Source organism: Coregonus clupeaformis, unplaced genomic scaffold (genome assembly GCF_020615455.1).
Source record: "Coregonus clupeaformis isolate EN_2021a unplaced genomic scaffold, ASM2061545v1 scaf0200, whole genome shotgun sequence".
NCBI classification, from domain to species: domain Eukaryota; kingdom Metazoa; phylum Chordata; class Actinopteri; order Salmoniformes; family Salmonidae; genus Coregonus; species Coregonus clupeaformis.
In genome coordinates, this window is record NW_025533655.1 from 280,528 (window position 1) to 286,947 (window position 6,420).

Below are 6,420 nucleotides of genomic sequence, written 5' to 3' on the forward strand. Positions count from 1 at the left end.
CTCATGCTGTGTGGATCACTAACCCGTCTGTTACATCCGCCAACCTACCCCTCATGCTGTGTGGATCACTAACCCGTCTGTTACATCCGCCAACCTACCCCTCATGCTGTGTGGATCACTAACCCGTCTGTTACATCCACAAACCTACCCCTCATGCTGTGTGGATCACTAACCCGTCTGTTACATCCACAAACCTTCCCCTCATGCTGTGTGGATCACTAACCCGTCTGTTACATCCACAAACCTACCCCTCATGCTGTGTGGATCACTAACCCGTCTGTTACATCCACAAACCTACCCCTCATGCTGTGTGGATCACTAACCCGTCTGTTACATCCACCAACCTACCCCTCATGCTGTGTGGATCACTAACCCGTCTGTTACATCCACCAACCTACCCCTCATGCTGTGTGGATCACTAACCCGTCTGTTACATCCACCAACCTACCCCTCATGCTGTGTGGATCACTAACCCGTCTGTTACATCTACCAACCTACCCCTCATGCTGTGTGGATCACTAACCCGTCTGTTACATCCACCAACCTACCCCTCATGCTGTGTGGATCACTAACCCGTCTGTTACATCCACAAACCTACCCCCTCATGCTGTGTGGATCACTAACCCGTCTGTTACATCCACCAACCTACCCCTCATGCTGTGTGGATCACTAACCCGTCTGTTACATCCGCCAACCTACCCCTCATGCTGTGTGGATCACTAACCCGTCTGTTACATCCACAAACCTACCCCCTCATGCTGTGTGGATCACTAACCCGTCTGTTACATCCACAAACCTTCCCCTCATGCTGTGTGGATCACTAACCCATCTGTTACATCCACAAACCTACCCCTCATGCTGTGTGGATCACTAACCCGTCTGTTACATCCACCAACCTACCCCTCATGCTGTGTGGATCACTAACCCGTCTGTTACATCCACCAACCTACCCCTCATGCTGTGTGGATCACTAACCCGTCTGTTACATCCACCAACCTACCCCTCATGCTGTGTGGATCACTAACCCGTCTGTTACATCTACCAACCTACCCCTCATGCTGTGTGGATCACTAACCCGTCTGTTACATCCACAAACCTACCCCTCATGCTGTGTGGATCACTAACCCGTCTGTTACATCCACCAACCTACCCCTCATGCTGTGTGGATCACTAACCCGTCTGTTACATCCACAAACCTACCCCTCATGCTGTGTGGATCACTAACCCGTCTGTTACATCCACCAACCTACCCCTCATGCTGTGTGGATCACTAACCCGTCTGTTACATCCACCAACCTACCCCTCATGCTGTGTGGATCACTAACCCGTCTGTTACATCCACCAACCTACCCCTCATGCTGTGTGGATCACTAACCCGTCTGTTACATCCACAAACCTACCCCTCATGCTGTGTGGATCACTAACCCGTCTGTTACATCCACCAACCTACCCCTCATGCTGTGTGGATCACTAACCCGTCTGTTACATCCACCAACCTTCCCCTCATGCTGTGTGGATCACTAACCCGTCTGTTACATCCGCCAACCTACCCCTCATGCTGTGTGGATCACTAACCCGTCTGTTACATCCACAAACCTACCCCTCATGCTGTGTGGATCACTAACCCGTCTGTTACATCCACCAACCTACCCCTCATGCTGAGTGGATCACTAACCCGTCTGTTACATCCACCAACCTACCCCTCATGCTGAGTGGATCACTAACCCGTCTGTTACATCCACCAACCTACCCCTCATGCTGTGTGGATCACTAACCCGTCTGTTACATCCACCAACCTACCCCTCATGCTGTGTGGATCACTAACCCGTCTGTTACATCCACAAACCTACCCCCTCATGCTGTGTGGATCACTAACCCGTCTGTTACATCCACCAACCTACCCCTCATGCTGTGTGGATCACTAACCCGTCTGTTACATCCACCAACCTACCCCTCATGCTGTGTGGATCACTAACCCGTCTGTTACATCCACCAACCTACCCCTCATGCTGTGTGGATCACTAACCCGTCTGTTACATCCACCAACCTACCCCTCATGCTGTGTGGATCACTAACCCGTCTGTTACATCCACCAACCTACCCCTCATGCTGTGTGGATCACTAACCCGTCTTTGTCATTCTATTTCCAGTGCTTATTTGGGTGAATCCAAGTAGCCCCTCCCTCCTCCACTTTGGGGCAAACTGATGAAGAAGACAAGCCATGCCTTCAAATGATGACACTGAAGACAATGGGCCAATGAGAGCCAGCCTTGTTCTCCAGACTCCTCCCTCCTCCTCTCTTTAACCAATCCCCAGCAGAGACCTAACTACATCGACAGGGGTACCAGTCATGATGTGGTCCAGTCCACTCTCCATGTATTTGATAAGGCCCAGGACCCTATTCCCTGTATAGGGCACTACTTTTAACCAAATCCCTATAGGCCCTGGTCATAAGCAGTGCTCTATGTAGGGAATATGGTGACATTTGGGACACAGACCTCCTGTTTTAAGGCTGTAAACTGGAGTCTCAGTTTGGTTGGCAGTGTACTGGACACACCCACTGCCCTCAACTAGGTCCTCCTAGCTCGAGAGAGAGAGAGAAGAGAGAGAGAGAGAGAGAGAGAGAGAGAGAGAGAGAGAGAGAGAGAGAGAGAGAGAGAGAGATTGTAGTTATTTTACTGTTATAATGTGGATGTGTTTTTCAAGCTTGATACACTTGTGTTTAGTTGTAATGTTTCTGCGTGGTATTTTCAGACGGGTTGAAGATGGGGTCTCCATATAGTGCTGTGCAGATACTGTTAAAGGCCCTTAGTCATGGTTTGAAGTAAATAAAGGAAGAGGACTGTCCCCATGGATGAGTCCCAAACAGCACCCTGTTCCCTACATAGTGCACTAACAGGGCCCTTCTGGTCTAAAGTAGTGCACTATATAGGGAATAGGGTGCCATTCTCTGGTCTAAAGTAGTGTACTATATAGGGAATAGGGTGCCATTCTCTGGTCTAAAGTAGTGCACTATAGAGGGAATAGGGTGCCATTCTCTGGTCTAAAGTAGTGCACTATATAGGGGATAGGGTGCCATTCTCTGGTCTAAAGTAGTGCACTATAGAGGGAATAGGGTGCCATAGGGCTCTGGTCTAAAGTAGTGCACTATAGAGGGAATAGGGTGCCATTCTCTGGTCTAAAGTAGTGCACTATATAGGGGATAGGGTGCCATTCTCTGGTCTAAAGTAGTGCACTATATAGGGAATAGGGTGCCATTCTCTGGTCTAAAGTAGTGCACTATATAGGGGATAGGGTGCCATTCTCTGGTCTAAAGTAGTGCACTATATAGGGAATAGGGTGCCATTCTCTGGTCTAAAGTAGTGCACTATATAGGGAATAGGGTGCCATTCTCTGGTCTAAAGTAGTGCACTATATAGGGAATAGGGTGCCATTCTCTGGTCTAAACTAGTGCACTATATAGGGAATAGGGTGCCATTCTCTGGTCTAAAGTAGTGCACTATATAGGGAATAGGGTGCCATTCTCTGGTCTAAAGTAGTGCACTATATAGGGAATAGGGTGCCATTCTCTGGTCTAAAGTAGTGCACTATGTAGGGAATAGGGTGCCCGTTTGGGACACAGCCCATATCTGGCCCGCCTGTCACAGAGAAGGGGATCATTGATGTTAACTGCATGCTTCCTTTTGACAGGCTTCTCTTAAACACATTATTTTACGCAGAAAAATGACTTTAAAATGGTCAAATGCATTTAAAATGTAAATCATATGAGTGATCCTTAAGCAGAGCCTTCAAGACATTTGACCACAGCCTTCTGGGCTGTTAATAAGTTAAACGAGACCCCCCCCCCACCTAAAAGTAGAAAACAGAAATGTTAGCGCTTTCTAAATAGTTCTAATGTTCAGAAACCATCCGGCCTCAGAACCAGAACCACGGGTTACAGAACAAATGTTATGAGATGTGTTTCCTTAGAAGTTGTTTAAAGGATATCAAGCATGCAGATCTGTTTTAGTTCTGATTTACTAACATTTTAGATGTTTTAACTGGCGCATGTTAAACAAGTTTCAATCATTTTTAAAGGAGGGGTTTGTTTTTGAGCAGTACCTGTACGTGTGTTCATTTGCTGATGGTCTTCAGTGGTGATTGACTAGCCTGTGTCCTCCCTCCCAGTAATGTTGTGAAAGTCACTGTGTTATTATGGATAACCAACATTTCTGTGGTTTGTCAACGGCCACAAAGCTTTGTAGACAGAGCAGCTATGACGGCTAAAGCCGGCCAACGACCATAGACCACTGACTACCACACACCTAGATGTGCCCTGTTGAATGGGGTACAGTACCGTACGTTACTAGATATGTTGTGCTGTCTTAGTTAGTTATGGTTGAAGCATGGTCATCTGTGCTTATTGAACCCCTTCACTGTTCTACTGAACCACAACACAACCACAACCCCCCCTGTTCTACTGAACCACAACACAACCACAACCCCCCCGTTCTACTGAACCACAACACAACCACAACCCCCCGTTCTACTGAACCACAACACAACCACAACCCCCCGTTCTACTGAACCACAACACAACCACAACCCCCCGTTCTACTGAACCACAACACAACCACAACCCCCCCGTTCTACTGAACCACAACACAACCACAACCCCCCGTTCTACTGAACCACAACACAACCACAACCCCCGTTCTACTGAACCACAACACAACCACAACCCCCCGTTCTACTGAACCACAACACAATCACAACCCCCCGTTCTACGAAACCACACCACAACCACAACCCCCGTTCTACGAAACCACAACACAACCACAACCCCCCGTTCTACTGAACCACAACACAACCACAACCCCCCCGTTCTACTGAACCACAACACAACCACAACCCCCCGTTCTACTGAACCACAACACAACCACAACCCCCCGTTCTACTGAACCACAACACAACCACAACCCCCCGTTCTACTGAACCACAACACAACCACAACCCCCCGTTCTACTGAACCACAACACAACCACAACCCCCCGTTCTACTGAACCACAACACAACCACAACCCCCGTTCTACTGAACCACAACACAACCACAACCCCCGTTCTACTGAACCACAACACAACCACAACCCCCCGTTCTACTGAACCACAACACAACCACAACCCCCCGTTCTACTGAACCACAACACAACCACAACCCCCGTTCTACTGAACCACAACACAACCACAACCCCCGTTCTACTGAACCACAACACAACCACAACCCCCCGTTCTACTGAACCACAACACAATCACAACCCCCCGTTCTACGAAACCACACCACAACCACAACCCCCCGTTCTACGAAACCACACCACAACCACGACCCCCTAACAAGGATCTGAGCCATGGATCTGGCCCTGAGTCATATATACAGTGTATATATTTATCTATGTGTGTGTGTGTGTGTGTATATATATATATATAGACATACATCTATACGTGTGTGTGTATAAACAGTGCATTCAGAAAGTATTCAGACCCCGTGACTTTTTAAAAATTTTGTTACGTTAGTGTTATTCTAAAATGGATTAAATTGTTTTCTTTCCCTCATCAATCTACACACAATACCATAATGACAAAGCAAAAACAGTTTTTAGAAACTTTAAAAACGGAAATATCACATTTACATAAGTATTCAGACCCTTTACTCAGTACTTTGTTGAAGCACCTTTTGCAGCGATTACAGCCTTGAGTCTTCTTGGGTATGACGCTACAAGCTTAGCACACCTGTATTTGGGGAGTTTCTCCCATTCTTCTCTGCAGATCCTCTCAAGCTCTGTCAGGTTGGATGGGGAGCGTCGCTGCACAGCTATTTTCAGGTCTCTCCAGAGATGTTCGATCAGGTTCAAGTCCGGGCTCTGGCTGGGCCACTCAAGGACATTCAGAGACTTGTCCCAAAGCCACTCCTGCGTTGTCTTGGCTGTGTGCTTAGGGTCGTTGTCCTGTTGGAAGGTGAACCTTTGCCCCAGTCTGAGGTCCTGAGCGCTCTGGAGCAGGTTTCATCAAGTATCTCTCTGTACTTTGCTCCATTCATCTTTCCCTCAATCCTGACTAGTCTCCCAGTCCCTGCCGCTGAAAAACATCCCCACAGCATGATGCTGCCACCACCATGCTTCACCGTAGGGATGGTGCCAGGTCTCCTCCAGACATGACGCTTGGCATTCAGGCCAAAGAGTTCAATCTTGGTTTCATCAGACCAGAGAATCTTGTTTCTCATAGTCTGAGAGTCCTTTAGGTGCCTTTTGGCAAACTCCAAGCGGGCTGTCATGTGCCTTTTACTGAGGAGTGGCTTCCGTCTGGCCACTTTACTATAAAGGCCTGATTGCTGGAGTGCTGCAGATATGGTTGTCCTTCTGGAAGGTTCTCCCATCTCCACAGAGG

The 6,420-nt window shown here is 48.1% G+C and overlaps 1 protein-coding gene across 1 annotated transcript in view; it reads left to right on the forward strand.

Annotated features, from left to right (window-relative positions):
* LOC121555778 (neurocalcin-delta A) overlaps positions 1-2,933 on the forward strand; it is a 33,372-nt gene extending 30,439 nt beyond the window's left edge. The window contains exon 4 of the mRNA XM_041869616.2: positions 2,151-2,933. The gene's annotated coding sequence lies outside the window, so the exon portion shown is untranslated. The remainder of the gene's footprint in view (positions 1-2,150) is intronic.
* The last annotated feature ends 3,487 nt before the right edge of the window (positions 2,934-6,420 follow it).